Raw genomic sequence first — 13,463 nt, 5'->3', positions numbered from 1 at the left:
TCAGAATTCTGAAGAGAAAAGGAACACTCTTCAACTAATTACATATTCAATAAAGTGCAGAATATCTATATTCAAGTCAGAGAAGTAGGCTGGGTGGAAGTTAGTCTGTCTGTTGCTAGACAAGGGGTGCTGGCCATTCCCTAAGACTCATTTTCCTCCTGTCTAAGCTAGAAAGCATAATCTCTCTCTCTCTCTCTCTCTCTCTCTCTCTCTCTCTCTCTCTCTCTCTCTCTCTCTCTCTCGCACATATACACTCTCACATACTCACACTCACACACATGCATATATACACTCACACACTCACACATACACACGCACGCGCATACATACACTCACACACACACATGCATGTGTATATAAAACCTTAGAATTGTTGCACCATTATTTTAAGACTTCAGAAATGAGTCAATGTATGTCAAGGGATTGGTCATATCCTCTGATTATGAATTCTCCTTCTCTCTCTTATCTGTTGGTTGTCTCCCCCAAATGCTTCTCATTGGCCTTGGACATGGGCAAGCCCATCCCTCCATGTTAACCTCCACCCTATGTCAATGGCATTTGTACCCTTCTGGACTCCTCAGAAATGTCCAGACTGGGTTACATTTCCTTACCTCTCCTGAGTGGCTCAATACAGCCCTTGGTTTTACAGTTAGTTACCTCTCTCTAGCTGCGTAATGCCAAATATTTCACAGGGCAAGTCTTCAGTCTAGACTAAAGACTAAGGAAATGGCATGTTTTCCATTCTCAAAACAAAGCGAAAGAATATTCCACATACTAACTGAAATACATCCTTAGACCTCTATCCCCTGTTCTCAAAGGGCAAGATGTTTGAACCCAGGACTTTTTGGTTTTTTGCAACATAAAAAACAGCCACAATAGAACAGTCTAGGGTAGGGACTTTTAAAGAAAGGCAAGACTCCATTTTAGGTGTTTATAAAAGCCACCGTGTAAACTAACATCTTCTCTTGCATGAGAGAGACTGGTAAAGCCAGTAAGCAGGACTATGCATTTGAAACTGGTCAGAGACCTCCCACTGCCTGAAAACTCCAGGCACAGAGTGTCATTATGTATCCAGCCTGGCCTTGAACTCACAGAGATCTGCCTGGAGGAAAGGCTTGTACCACTGTGCCTGAGCACAGTAGTTATTCTTAGATTGTCTTTATCAATAGGGAAAGGTTGAGGAAGGCATAGAATGGGGAACAAGGTTGATCTGAGATTAAAGTTAGCAAATTCTAGGAAAAGGGCTCATTATTGATACCTTAAGGAAATTTTTAGTGTTTTGCCTCTTCTGGGGTTTACACCAGAAGAGAACACATCGATATGTTTTAGCTCAAAAACTAAGAACACATTTAAGCCTCAAAAAAAAAAAAAAAGCTACTTAAACCAAATACTATTGTTGACTCACTTTCTCTCCAATAGACAGGTATTTTGCAAGCCAGAAGAGAGGAGAGAAGTGCCATGAGTCAGATAACTACTGGCTGCCTCTCCTGTTTGGATTGGCTATCCACTGGAGATGTCTATCTTCATGAAACCCCGGGGAAATTCTTGAACTAACATGTCTAATCCATAAAGTTCATCAGATCTGTGTCATTCACTCCATCCCTTAGCAAGAATGCGAACAGAGGCACAGGATTATGGCCACAATGCAGGGCTTTTCTGACAACACTCAAGAGAAGTTGAAGTGTCTAATCAATAAAGCGATTAGGAAAAAAGGATTCTAATAAGTACATTTGTCATCATCGGTCAAAACAAATCCTTCCTAACCAAACACCAGCCACAAGTACTTTTAAGTCTTCAACTGACATTAGATGAGAAGCAAAAAAAAGCTGCCATTTCCCTTAATAAGTCTGTAAATGCTTGATGTTAAAGTGAGTGTTTTCCCCAACTCCTTCATAAGCCCCATTTGATCCTTTGAAAATAATTTATGAGAAAACTGTACTGAAGTAGAGTTAATTTTGGAGAACCAATTCAATTACATGCGTGAAAGATCCAATAATTTTACTACAGAGATGGGAAGCTATGGCCTTGTGATAACACTAGAATTATGACGGGACACAAGCAAGATGCAATAGTCAAGTGGGGGTCTGGAAAGCACACAGTGTTCTTTCCCACCAAGAATAAAGAGCATCTGGGAGCATCACTCGGTGACCTAGCAACTGCCCAGAAATGGAGACCTTGGACTTCATCATCATCACAAGCAAAAAGAGTAAGTAAAAGTCCTTTGGAGGAATATATAACTTAGACTGTGCGACGTATAGGACAGGCTATGGAGAACACTTACAAGCCATAACTGCCAGGCCAACCTGGTTCCTGAGGAACACGTGGCTCGTGCCACAAGAGGACTTTTCCTTCCTTCGGGATTCTTTTGCCTTGACTTTTTCCTTCTGTCATCTATTCTCCATCGTGGCAGCTGTTTTCTTTTTATCATTATCACTCAAAAAGCCTAGATTTGTTCTATTATGAAAACAAGCAATGATCCATATCGAGGCACTCAAGAGAAAGACAAACACACCTAATTAAAGCAATCAGTAGCTGGGGAGGACTCTAATACTGAGGAGCTTTCTTTTTGACACCTTTCCCCTCAGGGCATTTTGGCAGCCACCTCAGACCAGATCTCTTTTGGGGGACTTTAGGCCTGTCTGTGCACCCAACATCCGTCCATCCAGGACTGGCTCCCTGACCCTCTGGAACTGGCATTACCAGCCGAATTGTCTGCCCTGCGGTTTGAATCTCAACTGTCTCCCACCAGCTTGTATTTTGAATGTGTAGTCTCCAGTTTGTGACACTGTTTCCAAGGTGGAGCCTGGCTGGGGAAAGTAGGCCACTGGGGGGGGGGTCTTTGAAAGTTATACCCAAACGGGCTCTGTCTCCCAGTCAGACACCAGGCCCTGCCTCAGACTCACACCACCACAGAGCCAGGCTTTCTGCCATCATGCCTTCCTGCAGCAATAGACTAAAGTCCTTCAAACCCATGAGCCAAAATAATCATTCCTTTCCTAAGTTATTTCTCTTTTTTTAAACATTTTATTTTCAGAAATTGAGAAAAAAGTACACTCATGTTTAAGACACCTGTATTTTAAAAACATTTCTATTATGGTATCAAAACTTAACTATTTCTAGGTTTACTAAAAAACCTTAACAAAATTGTTCACTGTTGATTCTATTTAAATTAGTTTCTAAGAACTATTATATTTTCTTTTTCTTTTATTGAATATTTTATGTGTTTACATTTCAAATGTTATCTCTGTTGGGTAGTTTGTCACAGCAACAGCATACAGTAACCATCTTTACACATCTGCTGTCTGTCTCTTGTCAGCTACCCAACATGAAGCCACGCACACAGACTCACAGTAGGTCACCTCCTTCACTGGACCCTCCCACCACACCCCCCACCATGTGGGCTTATCCACATAGACACCAAGAGATGGAGGTCAAATCAACAATTTGATTCTTTTACAGAGCAAATCCAGTTATTTCAAATAAATACAAATGTGTGTGAGAGTGACTGAGAGAGAGAAGAGTATGTGTGTGTGTGTGTGTGTGTTCGTGTGTTTCATGTGTGTACATGTGTATATGTGTACATGTGTCTGTATCTGTGCATGTGTATGTGCACATGTGTGTGCATGTATATGTCTGTACTGTGTGTACATGTGTGCACAGACGTACATGTGTGCACATGTGTGTACATGTGTGCACATGTATGTACATGTGTGTACATGTGTGTATGCATGTGCATATATGTGTATTAAGATAGTGGTATATTTGAGGTGTCTTTTTTTCATTACTCTTTTACTCCATTACTCACAACACTTTTCTGTTTTAAAAATTTATTTATTCCTTAACAGTTTCATGCATATAAAGTGTTCGTGGATCGATATCCCCCCACTCCTGAATGCACAGTATCCTCTCCCATCCTTTCCCCCTCCCATCAAATCCCATCTTTCCACATCTTCCCATTTTATTTCCTTTCATTGAGGAACCTCTGCCTTTAACCGAGGTCTCCTGCAAGCACGTGGGTGAGGGTGGCTTACTTCACCCAGGGCCATGTTCCTGGGAAGAGCAAGGCTCAGGATACTGCTCAGGTTTCAAATGTGCCACTTAAGGAACTGGTTCCTCTGCAACTCTGCCCCACAAACCAAGCTGACTCTGTGTCCTGCCATCATAGCTCCACACTGGCTTTCAATTGTTTGTCTGAATCCACAGATGGGCTTAGGCTTGGCAGCCAATGAAGCACACCTGACTCATCAGCCTACTGTGCCTACCACATCCTAGGGCACAGAGCAGAGCTCAGTGAGTACAGCCAGAGAGGGATGGAGCAGACACTAAATCCCTCCAAAGCTGCCTGTGCAGCCCAGGGGACAGCAGGGGACAGATTGGGCTCTCTCTATAAAGGAAATAAGCACTGTGTTAATCACCTTTTTTTTTCTGTCCTAAAATATCATGATCAGAAGCAACTTATAGAAGAGTTTATGTGGACTTACAATTACAGCATGGGGTGAGGAAGAGGGAGGGAAAGGGGTAAGAGAAAGGAAGGGGTTGGGAAGGAAAAGAAGAAAGGGAGAGATGAAGGGGAGGAAAGAGATGGAGAGAAGGAGGAGGAGGGGAAGGGAGGAGGAAGGTAGGGAAAGGAGAGGAGATGGGAGAAAGGAGGGGAAGGAGAAGGAGAGGGGAAGGAGAAGGAGAGGGGAAAGGAGGGACAAGAGGAATGGGAGAAAGGAGGGGAAGGAAGGGAGAAAAGGGAGATGGGGAAAGGAGGGGGAAAGGAGAGGAAAGGAGGAGAGGAGAGGGAGGAGAGAGAAAAGAGAAGGAGAGGGCTAGGGAAGGGAGGAGCAGGAAAAATGGGGACAGGGCGAGGGACGGGACGGAGGGGGGGAGAGAGAGAGAGAGAGAGAGAGAGAGAGAGAGAGAGAGAGAGGGAGGGAGGGAGGGAGGGAGGGAGAGAGAGAGAGAGAGAGAGAGAGAGAGAGAGAGAGAGAGAGGATGGCATGGTAGTGAGGGGAGGTGGAACACGGCAGCTGACAGCTAGAGGAAGATGCTGAGAGAGCACGTCTTCACCTACAAGTTTGAAGCAGAGCAAGCGAATGGAGGTGGGCAGGGCTACAAGGCCCCAAAGCCCTCCCCCAGTGACATAACTTCCTCCAACAAGGCTGCATCTCTCCCCAAACAGCGCCACCAACTGTTCAAGTGTCTGAGCCTTCCGCAGACATTTCCTACTGCAAGCACGCTGAACAGAATGGGGCAACAAATGAGCACTTAGCACACTCATCACACTTGAAGTCATGGACGTCAAAGCGAATTCGCAAGGATCAATGAAATCTGAGGTGTTTAACACGCACACCTCGAATAAAAGCCAGTTGTAACCTATCTTGCCCAATGGCCTCACTAGAGAAGACCAAAAATCACTTTTAAAACTATTTGATACGTTATTACTTTTTACACACACACAGTGAACATGTGGACACCAAGGCACAACTTGAGTGAATTCTCTCCTTCCAGTTGAGGCAGGATCTCTTCACTATGTGCCCTCCAGGCCAGGGTGTCCATGAGCTTCTGGGTAATTATTTTGTCCTTCCCTCCCATCTCTCCTAGGAGTCCTGCGATCTCCAATGCCAGACAGTGACTGTATTTCTGCGGATGGTGGGGCTTGAACTCTGATCCTTGGACTTAAGCAGTAAGTGCTTTAACTCACTGAGCCATCTTCTTGGCCCACAAATAACATGCCATTCTTATTTATTTCACGTCATTTCAGTCTCTCTTTTTTAACTTTTAAAATTTGATCTTGTGTATGAGTGCTTTGCTTGAATGTACACATGTGCCCCACATGCATGTCTGGTCCATGTGGAAGTCAAAAAAAAGAGGTTGTAGCTCCTGGGACTGGATTTACAAGTGGTTGTAGGCCATTATATGGGTACTGGGAATAGAACCTGTCCTCTGGTGGTGTAGCCAGAGCTCTTAACCACTGAGCCATCTCTCCAGTCCCTAAAATGCTTTATTTGTTCTTATTTTATATGCATTGGACTTTTGCCTGAATATATGCCTAGGTGAGGGTGCAAGATCCCCTAGAACTAAAGTTACAGACAGCTAAAAGCTGCCATGTGGGAACTGGGAAGTGAACCTGGGTGTTCTGGGAGAGCCACCAATGCTCGTAACTGCTGAACTATATATCTTACCGATAAATGTATTAAGGTAACACCTACGTACTCCAGCTACATTCACCTTCCTTTTTATTAGAAACCCTTACCAAAATTGTCCATAAAATTAACAAGAGTTCATTAGAATTTGAAGCATCCAGGAGTTGTGCCTAAATAGTTTTAAATGCCAAATAAAAATGAAATCTGGATTTATTTCTGTAAGTATCAGCATATATTTGCAGAGTGTTAAATACAGCTTTAAATCCTCTGTGGATTTACATTAGGTGTACATTTAGATCCCGCAGACAGCAAGTCAAGAGAGAATTGACATTTTAATTCATTAGTAAAGGGCTATGCAGATACCCTATGACATGGCAGACTTACATCGTGATAAACCTGTCACATATTAAACATCACAAATCAAAACTGTACTTAATGCATCAGAGCTGCCAAGAACCCTGCCTCTATAATACTGACTTTTACCATTGTGGTTACCTGAAGTGGTGATCACTGCTATTGCCAGTCATCATAGCCAGAGTCAAATTGCACATTTCTGGATTGAAAAAGAATCAAAACTCATCATCCAATGTGAATACATAAGCTTTTGCACACCATTGCCAAATTTAGCATGAGTGAGAGGGAGCTTCTTTGTTATTCTTCGGGTCATACGGTATGGAAACATGTCAAGACACAGCTCTGAGAAATCATGGTTTGAGGTTGTTTTGAGAAAAATCATAGAACCCGTGGGCAGATTTTCAAAGGTCTACTACACAAACTAGGTGCCAGTCAGAGGTGAGTAGCAGCTTCCCAGAAAGACAGTGGTCTCCCTACAAGTTCATCTCCCTTGAGCTCAACCAGTGGAGTGTGGAGATCATTTCAGAAAGCTCACTTGATCATTCTTTCCGTGATAACAAACTTCCATTCTGAATGTGATGTTCCAAGTGCTACCTAACACATGGATGGCTTGATTCAATTCCCTGTCGACTTTATGAAAAAGGAATTATAGTAATCCACATTTTACAGTTGTAGGATTGTGATAAAGGTGTTAAAGCTGCTTAAAACCACCCATCAAACAGATGAATTTTGAATCAAGCTCTCCCTCCCATTAGAGACTGAACTCACCCATCCCAGCAACCTTCATATACCAAAGGCTCAACTTGTTCAACAAGCTCTTTGTTCAAGAACAGTATCTAATTTCCTGCTGGCAATTATGGTAGGGTTCTCAGTAATTATCTGACCAATGAGGGCTCTGAGATCAAGGATGCTTATGCATAAGAAAGTACAACAGGGTACTAACATAGCCAAACGGATGTCACTCATTGCCTGTACTTTGAAAATATGCAAGATGTATCAAAACTTATATTGGACACTGGAGTAAGAAAAGAACTTACATTATTTGGATGAGAGGCATGGGCCAGGTATCTGGGTATGATTTACATAAAATCGTGTATATTACCCTTCCTTACATCCTTAAGGAAATGGAGAATTCCTTAGTCTACGCCTGCCCATTAAGTGGAGCTTCATCCTGGGAGTTTCACATACATCAATCAGTTTGTACCAAAGGCAAAAAATGCTATGAGAGAGGCCAGGAAAAATTGAGAACCAGGTTCTCAAACAGTACTGCTGGGACCACCAACAGAAGAAACTGTAGACTGTCAAGGAATTTGATAAGGTGGGGAGAGTTCAAAAGAATTTTAAGTGAATGTAGGAGTGTGGGAATGACTGACATTAAAAAAATGAAAGATTAGAAGTATTCATAATTATGCCTGAGAAGAATTTGTATCAAAATAGATATTAATCATCTGTAAGTAGTAAAGTACATAAAGCTAAAGATGCTAAGATTTAAATTGATTTCCAAATACCTGGGGCAGGAGGAGTAGAGGAGGAGGAAGAGGAGGAGGAGGAAGAGGAGAAGGAGGAAGAGGAGGAGGAGAGAGAAGAGGAGGAGGAGGAGGAAGTGAAAGGTTCCAGGATGTCCTAAATATTATCCTTACTGCTAATCAGGAGGAGGATCTGATATATGAGGGATGGTGGAAAGAGGGGGTGTAGAACAATTCTAAACATGTTGGGAGAGTTCAGTGTGTAGAACAACTCTGAATATGGAGAGTTCATTAAGACATCAACCAGCTGTCAAGGAGATAGTTGTAAATGAAATACTAGAATAAAGACAAAATGAAATTGGAGGTAAAATACTTAGTAATCCCCCTTTCAGGTTCGTACTCAATAAGGTTGAGGGATTAACAAGATCAGATTGGCCTGTGGGCACATCTGTTGGGGAGGGGGTATATTGTTAATTGATAAAAGAGAGCCCAGCCCACTATAGGCAGCACCATTCCCTGGGCTCCAATGTCCTGAAAAATCTAACTAAATATAAGCCTTTTAGCAAGTCAGCAAGCAGTGGTTTCTGCTTCCAATTACTGCATGAGTCCTTGCCCTGACATCTCTCACTCATGATGTAACCCATTAGACAAAATAAATCCTTTACTGCCTGCAGTTGCTTTTGGTCAGTGTTTTATCACAGCTACAGAATTGAATCTAGAACAATGTCCTAGACTCTATCATATATATATATATATATGTGTGTATATATATATATACATATATATATGATAGGAATTCAAGCACGCATAAATATATGTATAGATAGATAGATAAATGTCCTAGACTCTATCATATATATATATATATATGATAGGAATTCAAGCACGCATACATATATGTATAGATAGATAGATAGATAGATAGATAGATAGATAGATAGATAGATAGATAGATAGATATCAACAGTCAAAGCAACATTACTCATAATAGCCAAAAGGCAGAGATAACTCAGGGTCTAGTGACTTAAATAAACACACAAAAGGTGGTATATAAATACAACAGAATTAACATTAAGCTTCTAAAAACATCAAAATTCCAATGTATAATACAACATGATTGAATCTGGAAAGCATAACGCTAAGTGTGACTCTGGGTACATGAAGTACTAAAACAGTCACACTCACAGAGACTCACTATAGTGATGGAGGAGGACTATCAAGATGCACAGAAAGCAGGGGAATTATTGCTTTAAAGGCACAGTTTCAATCTTCTAAGACAGCTTCTGCTCATAAAACATAAATGAACCTAATTCCACTGAACTACACACTTTCCATGACTGACCTAGTACATTTTTGTTGTGTATGGTTTTGTGAAATGAACTTAGAACTGTCATAAGTATCTATGTGAGAAAACAGAAAAATTAATCAAAGTTGAATTGATCGATCCTATTCTGATTTGCTCCTGTGTGACAATCCCTGTGGCCAAGGACTAGCACCATGAACTTCTCATAAACAAGGTGATGTGCTTGGTGGGTTCAGCTCTGTCTCATCTCAATATCACAATGAGTTAGCTTGCTCCAGTTACAGAGTCAGAACCTGAGGCTCCAGGGAGCTGACTAACTTGTTCAAGGTCTCTTGGCTGGTGGAGGGTAGAACCATCATTAAAATGCAGATCTGTCTCATTCGTAGGTCTTTGTTTTTGGTTTTGGTTTTTTAGAATTCTGCTATGATTGGCTAAGAAGAAAAGACTCAATATTAACTCAGAATACTTAAGCATCAAATTATGCTTAATAATACCACAGTTAAATAAAATCATTTCAGATCAGCAGTGTAATCATCTCCAGACTGATTCCTAACACTTTTGTTCCCACCAAACAGGAAAGATAACCAGATTAAAGATTACATTTATCTGTGCAACAGGGCATGGGTTTTTTTTATTGTTATTATTCTAAAAACATCTTCAACGTATTCTGGTGCAAGCTAAGGATGGAAAGAAAGACTAGAAAGCAAAATTTTGAAGAAATTAAACAAAAACTTTTAAGCCCTTAGAAAGAATTAACTGCAGCAGCGTGTTTGTAAATAAATTTCCACTCAGATATTAAAATGAATATTTTCTGATTCCCAGCCAATGTAATGAGCCAAACCAAGTGAAATAAAATTTGGCTGTCTCGATGAGCACATTCCTAAAAGTCCAGTGAGGACATTCAGTGGGCCCTTATTTGAACTATTTCACAACCACATCTGTATGTAGCAGCATGCAGTGACAAAAAAACCAAAAACAAAACAAAACAAAAAACAACAACAAAAAAAGGATGCTTAATCATGAATCCCAAATTCTATTTTCACACGAGACATTTCTAATTAATCTCATCAAAAATAACACCCACCTCCAAATTGCATGTTGCTTTTATTTTTTAAGTGAACCAGAAAGAATTACTAATATCCAATTATATTCCCCAAAGATGTTTTGAAAGAAGGAATTCTAGGAAAGACAACAGCCCTGGAAAGTTTCCTTTTCTTCATAAAAATGAAGTCAGAAGAAATTCTCTCTGTCCTTACAAGACCCCAATTGACTGAAAATGTTGACGTGATACCTTTGGGTCCGATCTCTGTAGTTCATCTGCAAAGCCACGGTTGTTTCAAGTGCCTGGCACGGAATCAAGCCAACAGCTGCGATAAAGCAGGATGGATGGATCAGTGGCCATCACCTTACCACAGCACCCCAGAGACAGAGTCGCTTTCAGCAATGCCTCTCCTAGCTCCACACACAAGTAAATGCTGGTGTGCAGCCCAGAATAGGACCTTCTGAAATGGCTGCTCCTACTCTTATAATGTCCAGCACAGGGTTTTGACCACCCTGAGGACATGGTGCCTTGCCCCAAGAACTTTGATTCCAGAATGACTGGAGGACTGGGGGGTGGGGAGAGCAAAGAAGAAGATGAAGCACTAGATAAGAATCAAACAAAGGCCGATGGTGTAACAATGGGGGGTGACTAATCCAAAGGTAGGTAGCATTTCTCCTAACCTCCTGGTCTTTCTCCTTTGTATTCTTTGCTTCCAGAAAGTTCTCCAAGCTTTCTTACCACATCAACTCCTTTAAAGATAAAACCCTGATAGCCAGAACTGGTAGAAAGAATTTCAAAGTGTTCTCATCCTGAGAAACCAGGAAAAGAAAATGTTCTTGCAATCTGAGAGACAGGATAAATAAAACCCAGAGACCCGGAGCAGGGCTCTGCCAAGTGGCCTGGTCTCACACAGTCAAGGATAAGCATACTCCAGCTCAGGGTCATTTTGATGCTCTAGGGGGAGAGGAAGAGATTGTTGACTGAGATCAGATTGGTGCAGAGTATGGAGATATGGAGGTCTTTTCTTTTCTTCCCTCCCTCCCTCCCTCCCTCCCTCCCCCCCCCCTCTCTCTCTCTCTCTTTCTTTCTTTCTTCCTTTAACTCCTAAGAACTTCACCTGTCTTTGGGAGTCTCTCCCAAGTTCTTCTATAGGCAAAACTCTGCCTAGACATTCTGATGAAAAGTAAAGACAGAAAAGACAGGCATTTAAGACTCCACAAATAGTGGTTTCCCTAGCACATCTGTAGCAAGAGTGCAGACATTTCTGATTTTCTTAACTTGACTGAAATCTCTTCAAAAAATAAGGACAGCAGCTAATTTACCTTATCAACCCCAACAATTGCTTCTGACTACTGGGAGTAAATCAACGTGAGTTTTCATGATGGCCATTTTTCTTTCTTTGACACTTAGAAAAGATAGCCTCAAGATTTCCCCCATGGTCTTGCAAATGGCAAAAACATCCTTTCTCATAAATAATGCTTTAATTCTACAGGTAATTTCAAGAGAGTAAAGAAGAAGAAGAAATAACAAATGTGGCCAATGGGTACAAAGTTTTCCTTCCTCGTGTGGCCACTGAACAGTTAAAGGATGCTTGAAGAAACATGGATTGATTGGCATGTAAATTTCACCCAAGGTGGTGTGCATAGTCCCATACACTTCATAGTCCTCAAGCTTGGGGACAATTTCTGTGAGGTATGTTGCAGCTGCCCTGTAGCCTGGTAAAGAGTGAATTAAGGGGGCTGGGGATTTAGCTCAGTGGTAGAGCGCTTACCTAGGAAGCGCAAGGCCCTGGGTTCGGTCCCCAGCTCCGAAAAAAAGAACCAAAAAAAAAAAAAAAAGAGTGAATTAAGCACCTAATGGTCACCCAGCAAAAGCAGAATTGTCATTGAACATAGCCTCCCGGGCATCCAGACCACCCAAGTCAGTGTGCTCACACTTCTTCCTGAGAGCATCGTCACAGGTCATCACACCACTGGGAAAGCGTTGTCCTTTCTCAGAGATATTTGGGTGCTCAGTCTAGAATCTTCTATTCTCTGTCAATCTAGAGCAGTGGTTCTCCACCTTGGGTCATGACCCCCCTTGGGGGGGGGGTTACATATTATATATCCTACTGATCAGAATTATAAAAATGCATTACAGTTCATAACAGTAGCATATTTACAGTTATGAATTTAATTTTATGATTGGGGAGCATGAAGAGCTATATTAAAGGGTAGTTGAGAACCACTGATCTAGAAACTACTTCTCTACCTCTTTCAGAAACTCCTCTCAAGAAGGAAAATGGTCCTACTATGTGGCCTACACATACTACTCAAATGCAGTGCCTTCACTTCATCCACAGAAGGAAATATGTGAATGTGTCTATGACTAGGAGCCCTCCAGTGCTAAGCTCCAGCCCCACGGACTTTTGTATGCTCCTGAGGTCCATATGGCTTTGCTGCCTAACTCAATAATGTTCCAATTGAGTGATGTTCTTACTGCTTCCAGAAAGTTGTGGTTGCTGCGTCAAACTGCGGGGTATGGGTATATTTAGGAAATGTTAACAGTGTTAGGAATAATAGACTTAGGCCTGGGTTTCAGGTTGTGTGTGATTCCCAGCAGACACCAAACTAGGTGACTCCTCCTTTGGGGTGCTTTATGTCTCTGCCAGTGACTGTCATATGACCAGAGAGACAGTGTATGTAAATGCTATAGAATATTCTATACCATGAATCTCTATAGACACATTAAAAAGTGATGAGAGAAAACTGCATATATATATACATATATATGTATATATATTTGTGTGTGTGTATGAAATATTTGTTAGAAAGAACTTACATATTAAGAGGGGTACAGTGGGGTTTAATATGAAACAAAAAGAAAACTTCATTCTTCATCAAACACCATGTTGTGTTGCTTGACTTTTATCCTCTATATTTTTTGATGCTTTTTTTAAATGATCAACAAAACCAAAGAGTCTGTGAACATTTTTCTTTCAGAGCAAAACTAAGCCAGCATCAATCGCTTCCATTTCTTTTTCAGTTCTTTGTTCTCATCCCTCTGCTCTCCCACCCATGGATAAGCAACGAACTTCACCATCAGAACCTTGGTAAGCAAGAAGAAGCCACTGTGTCTTCCCACAGAACAGGAGAAAGTGTGGGTTGTGCTTTTGTCTCTTCAGATAC

The 13,463-nt window shown here is 41.5% G+C and overlaps 1 protein-coding gene and 1 non-coding gene across 12 annotated transcripts in view; one reads left to right on the top strand and one right to left on the bottom strand.

The window, feature by feature from the left end:
- The window catches only part of Esr1 (estrogen receptor 1), a 392,770-nt gene that overhangs the window by 191,369 nt on the left and 187,938 nt on the right, over positions 1 to 13,463 (bottom strand).
- Positions 10,772 to 10,865, top strand: LOC120100474 (small nucleolar RNA SNORD88). Its single transcript, XR_005500214.1, has one exon. It is a non-coding gene; the product is annotated as a small nucleolar RNA SNORD88 (small nucleolar RNA).

Source organism: Rattus norvegicus, chromosome 1, assembly GCF_036323735.1.
Source record: "Rattus norvegicus strain BN/NHsdMcwi chromosome 1, GRCr8, whole genome shotgun sequence".
NCBI lineage: Eukaryota > Metazoa > Chordata > Mammalia > Rodentia > Muridae > Rattus > Rattus norvegicus.
Note: the sequence above shows the minus strand (reverse complement) of the source record. Positions and strands in the feature narration are given on the sequence as shown.